The sequence below is a fragment of the Ursus arctos genome, unplaced genomic scaffold, assembly GCF_023065955.2.
Source record: "Ursus arctos isolate Adak ecotype North America unplaced genomic scaffold, UrsArc2.0 scaffold_30, whole genome shotgun sequence".
Classification (NCBI taxonomy): domain Eukaryota; kingdom Metazoa; phylum Chordata; class Mammalia; order Carnivora; family Ursidae; genus Ursus; species Ursus arctos.
In genome coordinates this window covers 28,037,568-28,056,346 of record NW_026622986.1, presented here as the reverse complement: position 1 = coordinate 28,056,346, position 18,779 = coordinate 28,037,568, and the positions used below count along the sequence as shown (strand labels likewise).

General features: G+C 37.0%; 1 pseudogene; it reads right to left on the bottom strand.

The window, feature by feature from the left end:
- Positions 1–741: 741 nt before the first annotated feature.
- Positions 742–1,843, bottom strand: LOC113241080 (DNA polymerase beta-like; annotated as a pseudogene).
- Between the last annotated feature and the right edge of the window lie 16,936 nt (positions 1,844–18,779).

The following is an 18,779-nucleotide window of genomic DNA, read 5'->3' as shown; positions in this document are numbered from 1 at the left end:
AATTTTAGATTGTAGAGTGAGAGAAGAGATAACAGGTATCAGGTTGTAAGCTCCAAGTAGTGAGAGCTATCTACTTCATCCAACTCACCTTTCACTTCCTTAAATTGCCTAAGAAGGCAGAACAATCATAGTCCCAGAGCAGCTGTTCTCAGACTGAGTAAATATACAAAGCAGGTAGAACCAACCAGTAGAAGAGGTCAACTGTACAGATGCTGTAAGGAGCCTCCAGGAGACCACCCATCTTTGGGACTGAGAAACTCCTTTCACCAGCTACCAAGACTATTTGTTGCCTGCTGACCTCTCTCACCTTGGTTCCTAGCAAGGAATTATCCTCAACCGAAGGAAGCTGCCTCACACAGCCTCTGCACCTTCTCTGAAAGCAACCCACATGCAAGGAAGGGCTGGTGAATATGGAGGTCCACAGTCCAAGGTCATGCACCTCCATTTTAGACATCTCCGAAGGCACATGCCAGCATTACAGATTGTCTGAGAGCCCTGAGGTGACTCCATTGGAGTTCTACGTCTCCCTCTGCTCATCCTGATTTCTTCACTCTCTACTAAGCCACCTGTACTTCAACTGAGAGTCTGTTTCATGGGGAACCTGACCTACAAAGCAAAATGGTGGTTACTAACTGGCACTTGCATGCTGATGGATGAAACACTGTACATATTATCATTTTTTTTAATAGTACAAGAGGCTTTATTGACTACCGTGCAAACTAAAGCGAGAAGAAGAAACAATCATTTAAAAACGCCAGAGACCCTTACAAAGCAAAGGTTAAGAAATAAATTAAGACTCCTGTTGAGTTGAGCTGTGCCTGGGATGAAGAACAGACCTCCTACACTTCGATCCTTGGGTCCTTGGTATTTCCACTGGATATAGTGAAAGATGTCTTTCTCACTAACCACTGGCAAAGGCCCTCCAGCAACTCCAGTGACTCGCCAGGCACAGACTGTGTATTCATCATCGTGAAGCCCTTTTCTTAGGGCATGAGCTCTCATATTCTTATTGAAAATATCACTCTCAGTGAAATAGAGAGCAGCACAGTAATATTGATTCTTGGGTATCAACCTTATATCAATTTCTGATGTGGATACTCCTTATCATTTTTACTGCAAAGCTGGCAAACACCCATGAACTTTGTTTTACCTTTTGACAGAACATCTGTAATAAAATGGACCTTCTGTAACTGCTCCATAACACGACATAAGAGTTTCGGCTGTTTGGTGGGTTCAGAAGTAAAGTTTGGATGGATCAGAAGAATATCCGTGTCACCAATGGACTCTGCAGCTCTGTGGAACCCGCCACAGACTATAGCGAGGAATTCAGAATCCAGTTTTTAAACTTCAATTAGTACAATGGCTTACATTTGTCACACTTCTTCAGGATGAATGCTTTTCTCAAATTCCTCAATATTTCAGCCCAATTCACTGATGATGGTTCAACTTATTACCTTCATTTTTTCCTGAGATCTTCTCATGTTTTAATTCCTGCATCTATAAACTTCCTTGCAGCAGATGGACCAATGCCATGGACTCGAGTCAGGAAATTGATAGATGAACCCGTATCATCCTGCTGCATCTGTCCTAGCTTATACAATTTTCCAGTCGCTAAAAATTCATCAATCTTTTCAGCAATTTTTGTTCCTACTCCAGGCAATTTCTTAGCTTCTGCTCCACTTTTTATTTTGTATGGGTGCTTTGCTATCACAGATGCTGCTTTTCTATAGGCATGGTCCTTATGGATGGCCTAGTTCATGTTCTTCTCAAAGTTCGCAAGTTCTGTGAGCACGTCGGTGATTTTCCTGTTGAGCGTCTCTGGCTGTGCCTTTCATCTGCTCATGGCGGCCTGCCCAGGGACTGCAGAGTGCTCAAAGTCAGGGACTGGACCCCTCCCCCAGCTTTAAGGAGGGGCTGGCTCTTGGGGAAGGGGGCAGACCAACCCCAACAAAGTCAGCACGACCCACTGAACAAGGGCTATCTCTGAAAACATTGTACATATTCTTATTACTGATCAAAATAGGTAGGACATATTAATGAGAGGACCTCTGACTACAAATTTCTGCCTTTTACAATAATGCCCAACCTTTTCCTATTGCAAAAGAGATAATTAAGGCCTAGAAATAAAAATTATATATATATATATATATATATATATATATATATATATATATATAATTTTAACCTCACAAATTAGAGAAAAACTAGAACCTCTGTGTGTGTGTGTGTGTGTGTGTCATTTGTAAACTTCTCTTAATACTGTTTACTTGAGTAGAAATTCTCAAATCTAACTCTGCAACAGAATCACAGCCCAGAGTTTTCTTTTTTGTTTGTTTTTTAATTTGGTTGTTTTTTTTTGTTATAATAAAGATTTTCAGGCCCACCCCACGCATACTGAATCTGAATTCAGATGTGAAAGTTTCCCCAGAATCTGTATTTTTAAAAGTTGCACAAATTCTGATAATCAGATAAGTTTGGGAAATGTGATACAGAGAATGTACATCAAGAGAGCTGTACTAGTTTTCTACGGCTTCCTTAACAAAGTACCACATAGTAAGTAGCTTTGCCATGAGAAACATACCGAATCTCATCTTACAGTTCTGGAATCTAGAAGTTTGAGATCAAGATGTCAGCAAGGTTGGTTTCCTCCTGAGGGCTGTGAGGAAGAATCTCTTCCATACCTTTTCTCCAAGCGTCTAGAAGTTTGCAGGTGCTCTCCCCTGCATGTGTGCCTGTGTCCAAAGTTCTCTTTTTTATAAGGATTAGAAGCCAATCTTAGTCCAGTATGACTTCATCTTAACTAACTACATCTTCAAACAACCCCATTTCCAAATAAGGTCACATGCTGAGGTTTGTATGAATGTTGGGCAAACACAATTCAACCCATTACAGGAGTCTAAATTTACAACTACTCTTGTATAATTTGATTAAAAAAAAATAATAAGCCAGCTACGGCTAAGGCAGAGAGAATTGGTGGAGAAAGGATGTCCTTTGTTGTACTTGCTCTCTGATTTCAAGCTTCAGGTATACCAGCATAAGGTTGTACACAGGAGGGCTAGGATCTCACCTAGATTTTGGTGAATTTAATTTCCCTCTTCCACATCTTAGTGGGAATACTTCACCCCCTTTTATTATTGCATCCATTGTGATTACCAGCACTATCGAAGAGGACCTCACCACAAATTCTGGTAAATCAGACTTTGGAAAGCAAAAATGAAGTCACTTTGATCATTCATATCATGCTTGATACTTTAACATTCTTTGATTTTCAGTTTCATTATTTTTTTTTTTTTCCTTAGCTTTCCCTAACTAACATAAGCTAACATTTATTTATATCAGCCAGTGGTTAAAAAGGAATTGTACCAATTGGTATAGGAATATGATATCATATAATATCTAATTTTAAGCTAATTTCAGTGATTTTATTAAATAACGCAAAGCTTTAGGACCAAGAAATGTTTGTGGAGTTGCAGAACTGATATAAGTGATTATTAAGGTCACATGCCATTGCTTTAAATAGCTCTTGGATTTTTTTCTCCTAGTTTTCTAGACTGTTTTTCTGAATGTCACATAAGATAAATTTTCATTGCCTCCTAGACATTGTCTAATAAAAGGGGATGGTATCATTTTGGGGAAGATAATCAATACACTGACATTTTCCAAGAGTGATGTTTTATAGAAATTTAAGACCTAAATAAACAAACCCTCACAAGTAGTAGCACCTCTATAATTTAAGAATCCTTTTTCCGAAGAATCCCCAAGAGTTAATTTTAATTAGTGGCATACTAGAAAGCTAAACTCTATTGAAGACCTTTCAAGACTTCTCTGGAAGGAAATCATTGGCTTATTTTCTCAATCCTTGAAGGCAAGTATCCAAATTGTGTTAAAAAAAAAAAAAAAGACAAGGTTAAACTAAAGGAGAATTTAAAAAACAAGTCGTGTTTGTTCTATTAATAGTTTTGTACAGAGATTTTTGCATTCTTGTGCACACAGAAGTCAGATTGACAAAGATCACTGTAGACTTCTTAAGAAATAGATTTTCAACAATTTATTTCAACATTGCAATAAATCTTTCCCATCTTGTTGATAAAAGGAAAAACAATGCCTTTTGGGATTGGTCTGTTTGGTCCTCAACTGCAAGTTCAGCTTGCCCATAGACGGTCAGTATGGAGCTCGTTCTGTTATCTAATTTTGCAGAATTAGTGCACAGTGGTGAGAAGAAAGAAGCTAAACCTGACCACCTTTTCTCAGAACCAGAGGTCCCTCATCTCCTGTGACCTCTAAGTGGAACTGTGAGGCTGGCAGGCAGGCACAACAATGCTCAGAAGCTGATACTATAATCATTAAGTTTCTGATTTTTATCACCATCCCCATCCCTTCTTCACACATTCCTACTCTTTTCCCATAAAAGCTCGGTGTATGGAATTATCATGAGGAAAAGTAATAAAACTAAAGAATGTTTTTTCTCTGTCATTCTCTATTTGGCAACACCCTTGCTTTGAGTGTGTGTAGCAGAGCAAGTCAAGTGGACTCCCTTCACCTGCTTGGCTGGTGGGAGAGAGTGACACTTTTTGTCATTGCATCGTATGCTTTTTTTTTTTTTCCCTGATGTAAAGTTCGATGATTCATTAGTTGCGTATAACACCCAGTGCACCATGCAATACGTGCCCATTCGTATGCTCTTTGAGCTTGTGTTTCAGGTTTACAAATTTCTTCAGGGGTGTGAATACGCTGGGGTGTCAGAGGAACTGACATTCCCGTTTACTGAGTCTGTTGCGTTTTAAATATTTTCACCTGATGCCTTGAGAAATCCTTCCAGAAGCCTTCTTTATCCATTTAGCAAATCTGGTTATGGTTATTTGGTGTGGACGCAGGCAGGCTATGCAGACATCTGAAGTAGAACACAATGAACTGTTTATTCCTAGAAAATGCAGATGTGGGAATAAGCTAAGCTGTATTGAGGGAAAACTTCCAAAATCGAAGGACTGTATAAGCCTTTAAGCCTTAATCTGGTAGCCAATAATCTTATGAGGGTAGTAGCTGACAGAGCAATTTTTCTTGCAGGAAATATCACAGCTTCCTTTAAATTTATTCCAGTAATTATTTGACCCTCCTTCCCAAGCCAGGCAGAGCCCTCAGATCCCCAGAAACCTTGCTCCTTCACCACGCTCACCTTCTCAGAGCTCTCAGAGCACAGGATAGCAATGGCTCCACCTACAAGACCATGTGTCTTCTGGCTTGAGTGCATTTGCATTGGCAGATTAATCATTAGCAGCAAAGGCTCCCTAGGTCTGGCCTGAGGATCCCCTGTGACCTCGAGAAGCACACATTTCTATCGAAAAATTAGGAGGAAAACGGGAAACGAGTATCTATAAATGAGGTTGTCACAGCATTGCTGAAGTGGTAGTTGGGTCATCCTAATAGGCAGTGAGTGTAGAAACTGGATCGGAGGGGAAGTGGGAGCGAACTCAGTAAGTAAAACAGTGAACAGACAGGAGCAGCTACCCCAACTTCCCAGACTACTTAGATAGAAGTATTCTATTCCCTTGATGAATATCGGATTGATAAACTCAACCATATGACTGAGATATATTAAGGCAAATTAATGCTATATTTAAAAAATAATACAGAATAGTAGTCTATATGAATGCAAATAACAACATATTATTCCATACTTTTATAGATGTAAATTTATCTTTATTTTTTGCACTTTATTTTTAGTTCATTCTATGGGTCCAATGTACTTTCCATGACCAGTAAGTTTTGAATATCTAATATTCAATATTTCTTATTGACATGTAGAGATGAAGACAGTTTGTAATAAAGACATAGCTTGTATCTTGAGCAAAATATCAGATCCAGTTAGTAAATATAATTTCTTTCAAATGGTAAGAAATCCAGAATTTAGGTTCATGGCTCTCTCATTCTCCCTCTTTCTCTCTCTCTCTTTTTCTTTTATCAATGTTTCTTCTTCTCTTTTTAAATTATATTATGTTAATCACCATACAGTACTTCATTAGTTTTTGATGTAGTGTTCCATGCTTCATTGCTTGCATATAGCACCCAGTGCTCATTGCAATACGTACCCCCCTTAATACCTATCACCAGGCTAACCCATCCCCTCACCCCCCTCCACTCTGAAACCCTCAGTTTCCCAGCATAGTCTCTCATGGTTCATCTACCCCTCTGATTCCCTCTCTTCATTCTTCCCTTCCTTCTCCTAATGCCTTCCATGCTATTCCTTATTTTCCACATATGAGTGAAACCATATTTTGTCTTTCTCTGCTTGACTTATTTCACTCAGCATAATCCCCTCCAGTTCCATCCATGTCAATGCAAATGGTGGGTATTCATTCTTTCTGATGGTTGAGTCATCTTGCTCTCTCTTTTTGAGGAAAGATTTTTTTTTCCTTTCTCCACCTTTACTAGGCTAGACCTGACATATAACATTGTATAAAGTGTACAAAGTCTTGATTCGATATACTTATATATTGCAAAATGATTACCATGGTAACATTATCTAACACCTCCATCACATAACACAATTACCTTTGTGTGTGTGTATGTGCGTGTGTGTGGTGAGAATATTTAAGATCTACTCAGACGATATTTAGTACAATATTATTAACTACAATCACCACACGATACGTTAGGTCACCAGAATTGTTCTTTATTTTTTTTAAAGATTTTATTTATTTATTTGACAGAGAGAGACAGCAGGCGAGAGAGGGAACACAAGAAGGGGGAGTGGGAGAGGAAGAAGCAGGCTCCCAGCGGAGGAGCCTGATGTGGGGCTCAATCCCATAATGCCGGGATCATGCCCTGAGCCGAAGGCAGACGCTTAATGACTGCGCCACCTAGGCGCCCCAGAATTATTCATCTTATAACTGCAAATTTGTACCCTTTGACCAGGATATCCCCAATATCAGCCCCTCAGGCCCTTGTAACATTCTATGAGTTTGGCTTTTTTTTAATTCCATACATAAGTGAGAACATTTGCTATTTGTCTCTCCTTGCCTGACTTATTTATTAGAATAATGTCTTCAAGGTCCATCCATGTTGTTGCAAATGACAAGATTTCCTCCTTACTCATGGCTGAATAATACTCCACTGCTTACATATACCACAATTTCTTTATCCCTTCCTCCATTAATAAACACTTAGGTTGTTCCCATACCTTGGCTACTGTGAATAATGCTGTAATGGACACAGGACTACAAATACCTCTGTGAGATCCTGTTTCTGTTCCCTTTGGATAGCAATCCAGAAGTAGGCTTGCTTGATCATATGATTGTTCTTTTTTATTTTTTTGGAGGAATGTCCATACTGTTTTCCATAGTGGCTGCAAAATTTACATTCCCACCAATAGTGTGTAAGAGTTCTCTTCACATCCTTGAAAACACTTATTATCTCTTGTCTTTTTGATGATAGCCAATCTAACAAGGGTGAGATGGCTTTGTTTTACATTGCCTTGATGATTAGTGCTGTTGAGCACCTTTTCATGTACCTGCTGGCCATTTCTATGCCTTCTGTGGAAAAACGAATTTCAGATGTTCTGTCCATTTGTTAATCGAATTTTTTTGTATTGAGTTGTATGAATTCTTGATATATTTTGGATATTAACCACTTGATTAGATAGGCTGGTTTGCAAATACTTTCTCCCATCCTGTAGGCTGCCTTTTCATTTTGTTGTTGGCATATCTAACAAATTGTTGCCAAGACCAATCTCAAGAAGCATTTTCCTCTGTTTTCTTCTAAGAGTTTTACAAATTCAGGTCTTACATTTAAGTATTTAGTCTATTTCATGTTAACTTTTTGTGAGTAGTGTGAGATTAAATTGAAAACAAAAACATTAAAAGAATCAATCAATATTGGAAGATAATAGCATGATGATCTAACCTGCTAGTATGAAAATGAGGTATTAAAATGCAAAAACTGAAATAACATGGTAATCATGCAGACATAAACAAGCACACAGCACAAAAAATGGAGTGTTCATAAACAGGCCTATGACATATGCTAATGTTTATAATAAAGATATTAAAAACCATTAAGCAATTATAAATAATTCAATAATTGTTTTAGGATAATGTCTTCCCATTTGGAGAAAAACAGAATGCTGATTTCATATATATGTATAGTTTATATATATGACATGTAAATATACACATATAAAAGTAATGTCCTGATGGGTTAAAGAACTAGAAAAGTAGAATAACCTACAAAGTAATATCTTATGATCTTCAGAAGCAAGTCACATAGCCCAAGTATCATGAAAGGAAAGACTGTCAGATATGATTATATAACATTTAAGAAGATCCTGTCCAACACAGTATAACATTAAAATCTTCAAAACTCAACAGCATCATGTAAGAAATATTTGTAATACATAAAAGATAAAAGATTAAGGTCCTTAAAATTAAAATCTCCATCATCAATCTCAATATGATTGGCAAACTATACTATAAGAAATTTTGCAAAGATTATAGAGTAGAGGGGCGCCTGGGTGGCTCAGTTGTTAAGCGTCTGCCTTCAGCTCAGGGCATGATCCCAGCCTTCTGGGATCAAGCCCCACATCGGGCTCCTCTGCTGGGAGCCTGCTTCTTCCTCTCCCACTCCCCCTACTTGTGTTCCCTCTCTCGCTGGCTGTCTCTATCTCTGTCAAATAAATAAATAAAATCTTAAAAAAAAAAAAAGATTATAGAGTAGAAAACAACATTATAGTGAGTAAATATATGAAAGGATGACCAATCTCACTAATAATCATGGGAAGAAGGTATTTTTCACCATGAAATAGTCAAGAATGAAGAAGTATGTTTCCCAGGAAGGAATATGGATGCACGTTCTTACATGTTGTCAGTGAGAAGAGTTTACTTTGTCAGGACTGGACAATATCTGAAATTTTTTAAAATGCACTGCCTATGACTCATCAACCCCACTCAATAATGCTCACTGAAACGTTTAAAACTGATAAAGTGTTCACAACTTCAATGTTCATCAGCAACAGAGAGGTTATATACCTCACGGAGAATCCACACCACAGTCATGAGAAAGAATGAAGTAGCCCCACACACATACACTGATGTGCTGGGTACCTTAAGGGATTAGAAGGCCAAGGATGGAAAGCGGTTTGTCTACTTGTGTTATGCATAAGCATATTTAAATGCACAGCCACGGGAATGGGAAGAGAACTACCAAATGACTGACAGCATTTAAGTCTAGTAGACTAGTAGACTAAATAATGAGTGAGAAGTAATGGTAGTAAACGAATGGAAACATTCTTTCAAGTCTATCTGTATAAGTAATGATGGCCAAAACAGGCCAGTGACTAGTAGACAGTATGATTTTTAAAGCAAATAGTTAATATGTTTGATGCATGCTTGTTTTGGTTGTGTTTACAGCTGAAAATGTAGGTACTCAACAAATGTTTATTACTATTATGCTCTGACTTAAACAAACCAAAAGTTCTTTTCAATTATTAAAGAGTGAAAACATCACAGAAAACTCAGCTGCACAAGATTTAGAAGAGGTTGTGTGGTGTTTCTTATTCTACCACATCCAGCCCCCAGAACAACAGAGCCATGCACAAAGTAACACTGTTTAATGCCTGACTTTTAAATGCCTCATTTTTCTGACAGGCACTATCAATCTTTGCTTTTAACTCTGATGCTGTTTTCAATATCTCTATTTCAAAGGAGATTAAGCATTTTAACAGCAGTGATTTCTCCAGAAAGAGTGGAAAGGATGACACTGAATAAAGGATATTACTCTATTGAATGAACAGTTCCCTGAGTCTTTGAGATGCACAGGCTGAATGTTGTGCTGTGTTTATGAAATTCTCCCTAGATCCCTAATTATTCTCCTCTCTGTTCACAGATGTTTCTTGCTATTTGATGTGAGCTTTGAGAAGGAAAGGGATCATTTATAGAGTAATGAGATTACCTCACATCAAACTTATTTGGAAGAAGAGCAGTTTAGCTCTTCTCGGGCTAAAGTATTTTTGTTTGTTTTTTTGTTTGTTTGTTCTTGTTACTTGGTGATAGGATCTTTACTTCTGAAGACCAACAGATAAACCCCTGTCTGCAAATAATAGAATAAAATTGGAACCCTAATATCAGAAGTAGAAGGATTTGAATAAGCCAAGGGTTTATATTTTGAGTTGTGGATTTACTATGGCTAGTTTGGGTATGAGTTTTCCAATCTACAATGCATTATGTATGACTTGGATAGTGAGGAGCATGCATTGTTCAGAAGCAATGACTGGTAACAATGCAACAGACTGAGCACAATTAGTTACAAGTTCTCCTTGTATATACTGGGTTTTCTCTTTGCCCCATGAAGCTGTTCAGATGTTAACCACAGATTTATAGATGATACACTATGGAGAATACTGTGGCTGCTGCATTTCTCCCTGCTATTCTCTGTGGCATATTTTTACTAATACACATAGGTTTAGCTTTTACTGTTTGCAGGCTGGGAAAGTCAGAGTTCTACACTCAAAAGTGAAGATGGAAATGGTGATTTTCCCCCCCTCTTGGGAGTAACCCTCTGGCCTCCAGGCAGTTCTTTTAAAAATAGCTTCTGTCTGCCTTGTGCCATTATTATCACAGACACAATTCTCATCCTGACCGTCCAGAACTGAAATCAGCCTTCTGTATTCAACAGCCGTTCATCTGTGCAGGAGTTGCTTTTCTATAAGTCACTGTGGTATATGCCAGCTTAGTTGTTGGTGTCTCCATGAAGTTTTTACTTTGGGTTCCTAATATACAGTATGGAAAAAGCACATAATAAAACATATCTCTTACTTCCATGTAGAACTTATCACCCCAGGCATGTTGCCAGATAAAATAAAAACCAGAAGGAAGGTTATTTCATTTGTCCACAAAATGTAAATAACTCATGGGGTCTTTGTATCAGTTGCACTTGGGCTTAGGATGACTCATTATTTGGCCAAAGATAAAAAAGAGAAGCATCTGAAACTGTGAGCTTTCTACTAACAAAGAAGAAATGGTTCAATGAAAGGAGACTTGTCCATAAATGAAGCCCACACACTTTCTGAAATGGCACAACAGGATAAATAAAATATATAGATATATCGTTTCTTAATATTATATTGTTTCTACAAACCTACTGTTGTAAATTTCCCCCAATGCAAGACTGACTCTAGAATATAAACAGGAAATGAAGGCTACTTTCATTTTTAACAAATTTTATAATAAATATGAAAATAATTAATAATTAAAATAATATATATTATATAATTAAATTCTATTTTAAGCATATTTACACTATTATAATTATATATGTAATTATATATATATTAATTGTATTTATATTTACATTACTTATATGTTAATATAATACAATTACAATTTTATATAAAGCTACAGTCTATTATTATAAATATGATGGCTTGGGTCATCCACTTATTAACCAATACAATTACATCAGAAATGTAACAAAACAAATCACTTGGATTTTTTTCCCTGAAGTTTCAGATTTAAACTACAGACAGATGTTAAACAACCATGCAAGCAGCAAGGTTACCATATTTGTGTACCTTGTGATGAACAGAATAGCTGTGGTTACAGAACCTTTATGTTTTATTATAACTAGCTAGATGTTTCTAAGCTAGGAGTTTTACCCACAATGAGAGCCAAATATCATTGCCAGCAGGGAAATAATGCCAATGACAGTAGGGAAAGTCAAGGATGTCAACAAAAGTCTCCAGTTGGACTTTAGACTCCTGCAGCGCTGCATATCCTGATGGCATCATTCCTTCACTTAAAGTTCTTTCTTAGATTGGGTAGCATTTATGGCCACAAGGAGGACCTCTACCACTGCCATTCTTCCATTTATCTACTCATGATGTTATCTTTTATTGAGTATGTGCAAGCTATATCCTAACTGTGAGAAAGTGCAAAGGACACTGCAAAAAGAAAGCACAGATGATAGCAGCAAACAGAAGAGAAAAGAAGGTTGGATTATCTGCAGGGAAGAGCCAATCTTTTCACTGCACCAACCACCCCTGACGACTCCTTCAATGCGTTCCAATGTTTTCCAAGCAAGATGACCAGTTATAGTTTTCTTACTGCCTCAGTCTATTTTGGGCTTTCATCTTTCATTTTTGTGTTTATTTTATTCACTCTAGTTTATTATATTCACAGTTTGATTCTCCCCTTTCTTTGTTATTTATTAACATCTCAAATAGTTTTTAACTCCTACTTTGTGTCATGTCTAAGATCAAGACTACACACACAGGACCTGAGTGGCTCAGTTGGTTAAGTCTGCCTTCGGCTCAGGTCATGACTTCAGGGTCCTGGGATCGAGCCCAGCATCGGGCTCCCTGCTCAGCAGGGAGTCTGCTTCTCCCTCTGCCTCTCCCCCCTGCTCAAGTTCTCTCTCTCTCAAATAAACAAATAAAAATCTTAAAAAAAAAAAAAAAAAAAAAAAAAAGAGTAGAGACACAATCCATTATTCAAGGAGTTCCTGGTTTAGTAGAGGAGGCAGACGTAAAGCAAATACTTAGAAAAATTTATATCAGCATCATAAATACAATGAAAGAAAGTCACAATTAAACAGGATTACAGATCAGTGGTTCTAGGACAGCAGGTCACCTTTAAGTTAGGATACTAAGGATGTGCAAGAATTGATTAGGAAATAAGGAGAAGAAGAGAACAGTAGGATCAAGGAAACAACCTCTTCTGAGGGCCTGAGTTGGGAGGCAGAATGTCCCAATGGGAAGGTTAGCGAATCAAAGCCCTAGTAGGACAGAAACTGTAGGCAAGAGGGAGGGCAGGAAGGGACTTGTGTGTCAGCGTATGAATTTGTTTCTGTCTTTGTTTTCCTTTCTAGGAGTGACGAAGAGCTTAGTAAGCAGGAATGCATTCCTGAGTCTTAACTTTACTCTCTACCTACCTCAGGGGTGAGTCTATCACTTAGTCAATTTGACTCATACTCTGCACCTGGATTTCAAAAGACCATTTCTACTTTCTGTTGGACTTTTAGTGAGTTACAAGTCAGTCTGCCTTTAGGTATACTGCCAATTCACTCATGGCTTCCCAGCATTTTTGTTTAATTCATTTTGCTACCACTTTAATTTTTTAAATATTTCTTTTTAAAAACTTAATCTCACTGATGGTGTCATTGATGAATTTTTCCATATATCACTTCACATGCTTCCCAGGACTTATTTGTGATTTTATAATCAGAATATATTTTTTAAATCAGTATACCCTTTTTAAACACTATTTCTGCATATTATTTCAGAGATTTAAACTATGAACTAAAACCATGAAATTTTTTTTTTTTCCTCACAACTTTGAAAACATCTGGTTCCCTAAAAGTCTGGACATCAGCTCTATTAAAGTAATGTAATAATTCATCTGGCATTTCCCTTCTTTCTTGAAAATCAATTGGATAAGTGTTTGGTTAGGGCAATTGTCTTTAAAATATATTCATGTGCAAGGAAGATTCTGGAAGTCTCTTCCCAATTTTCAGAGAAGATTTAACTTAATAAATCAGAAATTTTATTCACTTATAGATTCCTATCTTTAAATTTTTTTATACTTTAAGACCTGTTCTTGTTCATTTGTTAGCAAGCATGATATATGCAGATATAGACACAAAATAGTAAATACGGATATTCTTCATGAGAAAGTGTTTTTGTTTGTTTTGTTTTTTGTTATCTAGCATCCTTGTCTTGGGTGACAGAGTAAGTGTGGTCTCATAGAATGAGTTTAAGGAAGCAATTCCACCTATCAATTTTTTAGAAATGTTTATTAATATCTGCTGTTAATTCCTTCTTGAATGTCTGGTGAAATTCAGTGGGAGAGCCATCCATATCTGGAGTTTTCTTTGCTGCAAGGTATTTGCCTATGAACTCATTTTATTTAATAAATACAGGACTGTCCAGGATATCTGTCTCTTCCCAAGTAAATTTTGGTACTTTGTGTCTTTGGAGCAATTTGGCAATACCACCTAAGTTGTTTGAACTTAGCGACACAAAGTTGAACACACTATTTACTTATCTTTTTAATATTTGTAAAATCTATAGTGCTGTCATTCCCCACATTATTGATATTGGTACTTTGTGTCTTCCCTTGTTTCCCGGACCAGTCTGACTTAAAACTTGTTGATTCTGCTGATCTCCTCAAAAAAAAAACTAGCTTTTGGTTTCACTGATTTCCTCTAATGGTTTTCTCTTCTCTATTTATTTATGGTCTTATAACTATTACTTCCTTTTCTTTATTTATTTGGGGTTTAATTTGCTCTTCTTTTCTAGTTTCTTATAGTGGAAGCTGAGATCATTCATTTGAGCCAAATTCTTTCTAATATAAGCATTTCAGTGCTACATGTTTTCTTCTAAGTACCATTTAACTGAAATTCATAAATTTTGATGTCATACTTCATTTGATTTCAGCTCAAAATAGTTTCTCATTTCCCTTTTCTTATTTTACCTAGGAATTATTTAGAAATGTGCTATTTAGCTTCCATGTACTTGAAGATTTTGCAGGTACATTTCTGTTATTAATTTCCTATTTAAGCCCAGGACGATAAAATAAACTGCTCTGTAAGATTTAAATTATTTTGAATTTCTTAAATCATGCTGTATGTATCAGAATGCATCTATTTTGCTAAATAATCTGGGTGTACTTGGGAAAAATGTGTATCTTGCTGTTGTCAGGAGAGTGTTCACAATACCATTTAAGTCAAGTTAGTGCTGGTCCAACACTACTGTTTAACTACTGATTTTGTCTCATTTTATTAATCACTGAAGGAGAGGCGTTGAACTCTTACTGATTATTATAAAATGACCTACTTTTCTTTGCTCTGAAATTTACTTAGTCTGATATCAATGCAGTGACTAAGATTTCTTATTATATAGTACCTACTCTTCACGTTATTTTACTTTTCCCTTGTTTGTGTCTTCATAATAAAAGTAGGTTTCTTACAGGAGCACATATTTGAGTCTCAATTTTTTATCCATCTGAAAATCTCTTTTAATCAAGTGTGTCTACCATTTACAAGCAATAAGTTTTAATTTAAACCTATCCTCTTACTCTGTTGGCTACGTGTCCTGTCCTTTGTTCTCCTCCTTTTTTTCTTTACTTTTGAACTAAGTATTTGTCAGGATTCTATTTTATTTCCTTTCTTGGTGTCTTAAATAAAACATCTGGTTGCCTGTAGTTAGCAGCCACTCTGCAGATTATGGCATACATTTTTTTTTAAGGTTTTATTTATTTATTTATTTGAGAGACAGAGCAAGAGAGAGCACAAGCAGAGGGAGCAGCAGAGGGAGAGGGAGAAGCAGGCTCCCCGCTGAGCAGGGAGCCCCATGTGGGACTCGATCTCAGGACCCTGGGATCATGACCTGAGCCAAAGGCAGATGCTTAACCGACTGAGCCACCCAGGCGCCCTAAATGGCTACATTTTTAATTTGCCATAATTCCCCTTTAGTTAATTCTATACCACTTCACATACAACATAAGAACCTCTGACTCTTGGTTTCGGCATCTGACTCTTGGTTTCGGCTCAGTTGTGATCTCAGGGTCATGAGATCAAGCCCTATGTTAGGCTTCAAGTGCAGCACAGAGTCTGTTTAGGTTCCTCTCTGCCTCTCCCTCTGCCCCTTCCTCTGCTCCTTCTCTCAAATAAATAAATAAATCTTAAAAAAAAAAAAAAAAAAAGAAAGAAAGAAAAAGAAAAAAACCTCCAACAGCACTGGCCCAATGTTTCCATGCTGTATTCTGTGATATTATTATCTTAAAATTTACTTCTACATAGTTGTAAACCACATGCACTTAAAAACCAATAATTTTTAAGGGACTTTAAAAATACTTTTTAAAATACGTGCTCATACAGTTAGCAATCCCTGTGCAAGCTGTTCCTTGTGTAGATCTCTACTCCTACCTGGTGTCACTTCCCTTCCCCTTCCCCTTCCCTTGTAGGGCTCTGACATTTCCTTCATGCAGCTCTGCTGGGGCCAGCGTCTTTTAGATTTCATATGTCTGAAAACATCTCTATTTGCCTTTGTTGTTGAACGATATTTTGGGTATAGAACAATAAGTTGCCAGGTTTTGTCAAAAAATAATAAGTCTTGTTTTATTTTCCCCTTTTAGTTCTTTAAAGATGTAGCTTCACTGTATTCAAGACAGCATGTTTTTGGACGAGAAGTCTTCTGTCATTTTTATGTCTGTCCCTCTGTACGGTATGTGTCTTTTCTCTCTGGCTGCCTTTGAAATTTTCTCTTAACTCTTGTGTTATGGACTCAATGTCTATGTCTCTCCAAGAGTCATATGTTGAGGCCCTAGCCCTCCAGTGTGATGGTATTTCAATGTAGAGCCTTTGTGAGGTAATTAGGTTTAAATGGAATCATCACAGTGGGGTGTCCATAATGGGACTGGCATCCTTATCAGTAGAGAAAGAGACCAGAGCTTGCTCTCATTCTCAGCCATATGAGGACGCAGTGAATAAGTGGCCAGAGAGCCTCACCAGGAGGCGCCTTGATCTTGGACCTCCAGCCTCCATAACTTTGAGAAATAAATGTCTGTTGTTTAAGCCCCCAGACTGTGGTATTTTGTTATAGCAGCCCTAATGGACTAGGGCACCTTGTTATAAGCAACATGATAGGATGGTTCTTAATGCAGATTTCTTCATGCTCCTCATGCCACAAATTCACTGAATTTCTTGAAAATTAAGTTTACAGTTTATATCAAATTTAGAAATTACTGGCCATTATTTATTCAAACATTTTTCCCCCTACCCTATCTCCTCTCCTTCAGAAACAACAGTTACATGTTTAATACTATCTTACTACTGGTACAATACTCTTGTGACTACTCCAACCAATACCCCTCGAATTACAACAATTAAATTTTTCATGCTGACTTATGAAATATGACCTATTTCTGGCCATACATGGGCCGCACTAATGATTCTCCTTTTCTGACAGTCCTGTCCTTGGCCTCCAATAGTTTCTTCAGATGCATGAATAGATCAGTACTCATCTGAAGAATCTCTCTTCAGATCTCTGGGGTATCCTCTCACTCTGTGCACCTCCCTCTTCTCTGGTGTTCTACCCTATAACTTTACCTCCCTTTGCCTCTCCAGACTCCCCACACCCCATCTGCTCAACCCAGGGAAACTATCAGCCTCTGCCTATAGCCCAGAACCTCTCCCCAGGCAGTAAGTTAGGACAATCATTGGGATCAAGGGCTTACCTTGTTTATTTCTTCTTTCTCTGAGATCATAACATAAAAATAAGCTGTAGCTTAATGAGGAATAAATTGGAAGGCAGACGTAATTATCTGTGTAATTTTTCTCAAAAAACATTGTGAGTTCCAGGTGCTCCTTCATTCAAATAATCTTGAAAACTACTGAAACATATCACCCTGAAGGGCTGTACATTCTGGACTGTTTCCTACCCTTCTTAGTGATGTTTTATTTAGGTTTTACTCAATATGGAGATAAGCTTAACATATAATTCAATTCAACAAACATACACTGAACAACTGCTAAGTATTGGGAGTACAGAAATTAACAAGTTCAGTCCCTATTCCTAAAAAGCTTTTATTCAAGAAGCAGAGACAGATACAGAAATGAACTTCAGTATATTTCTCCTATAAGAAAGGTAAACAAATAGTGTCAATAGGACATAGAAGTGAGGATATATTTAAATTATGTCCTAAATAAGAAGCAGGAAAGAGTCTCATGAAGAGGAGCTGAGATGCTGGAGATCTGGATAGCAGATATCTCAATGAGAATACAGGATTCTCCAAAACATTACACCATAAGACAACATGGTATTACAGCAGTTAGGTCGTGTTAGAGGATATAGGACAGCTTAAGATGTAGCACTAAATTTCCCGGAGAGACTGGTAAAGGCCTTGCCAATTCTGCTATATCATGGAAGCAAATAACCTAAAACTTAACCATATATGGTTAAGAAACTGGCCTTTTAAGGAAAGTTCCCAAGATCATAGGAATATAGAGACGGGCACTTTCTGTTGAACAATACTGCATAGCTAAACTGGTTAACTGGATCAAAAACTAATAATCTATATGTTGGCTAATTGAACATAATAATAAAAAATAATAAAGAAACAAATAAATACACACATACACTGGTTAACTGGAATGCACAGAGTAAAAGCAGTTTCTTTGTGGATTATGGACAAGAAATGGTTTTAAGAAAAATTCAATTTGAACAGGAAGCACTGACTCATAAATTGTTATGTAATAAGAATTTTTTCTCTTAAAATAAGGAATGAGAATGTAAAAACAACAACAACGCACACACACACACAAAACACAAAAAAAACTAACATGTTTACAACTAGGTAGACACAGTCTTCATTCTCCAAAACGTATAAAATAACAATATGTGGCAAGACTTCAAACTGCGAATAAAATACAAACAAATGCTACTGTTCTAATTTGTCTCAAACCTAAGAAGAATAACAACATGTGTATGCCTAGTTATTAAATCAATTACAATAAAACATGGGTTGCAAAGGCTAAAATATGTGATTAATATGTGATCAATGAAAATCAGAAGTAGATAGGTCACATAGAAAGCATATAGAAAAAATGTAGTGTTTCCAAGGACATAAAGGAAATACACAAAACGGGTGAAAATAATTTTAATGAGAAGCTCACAGTCATCAGAAGACTGTGACCAGAAATAAGTACTCATGTTATCCCTAGCCTTTTAACCATATAGATTTTTTGATATGAGTCTTAGTTTGTAAACATGAGATCTATTTGACAAAATAAAC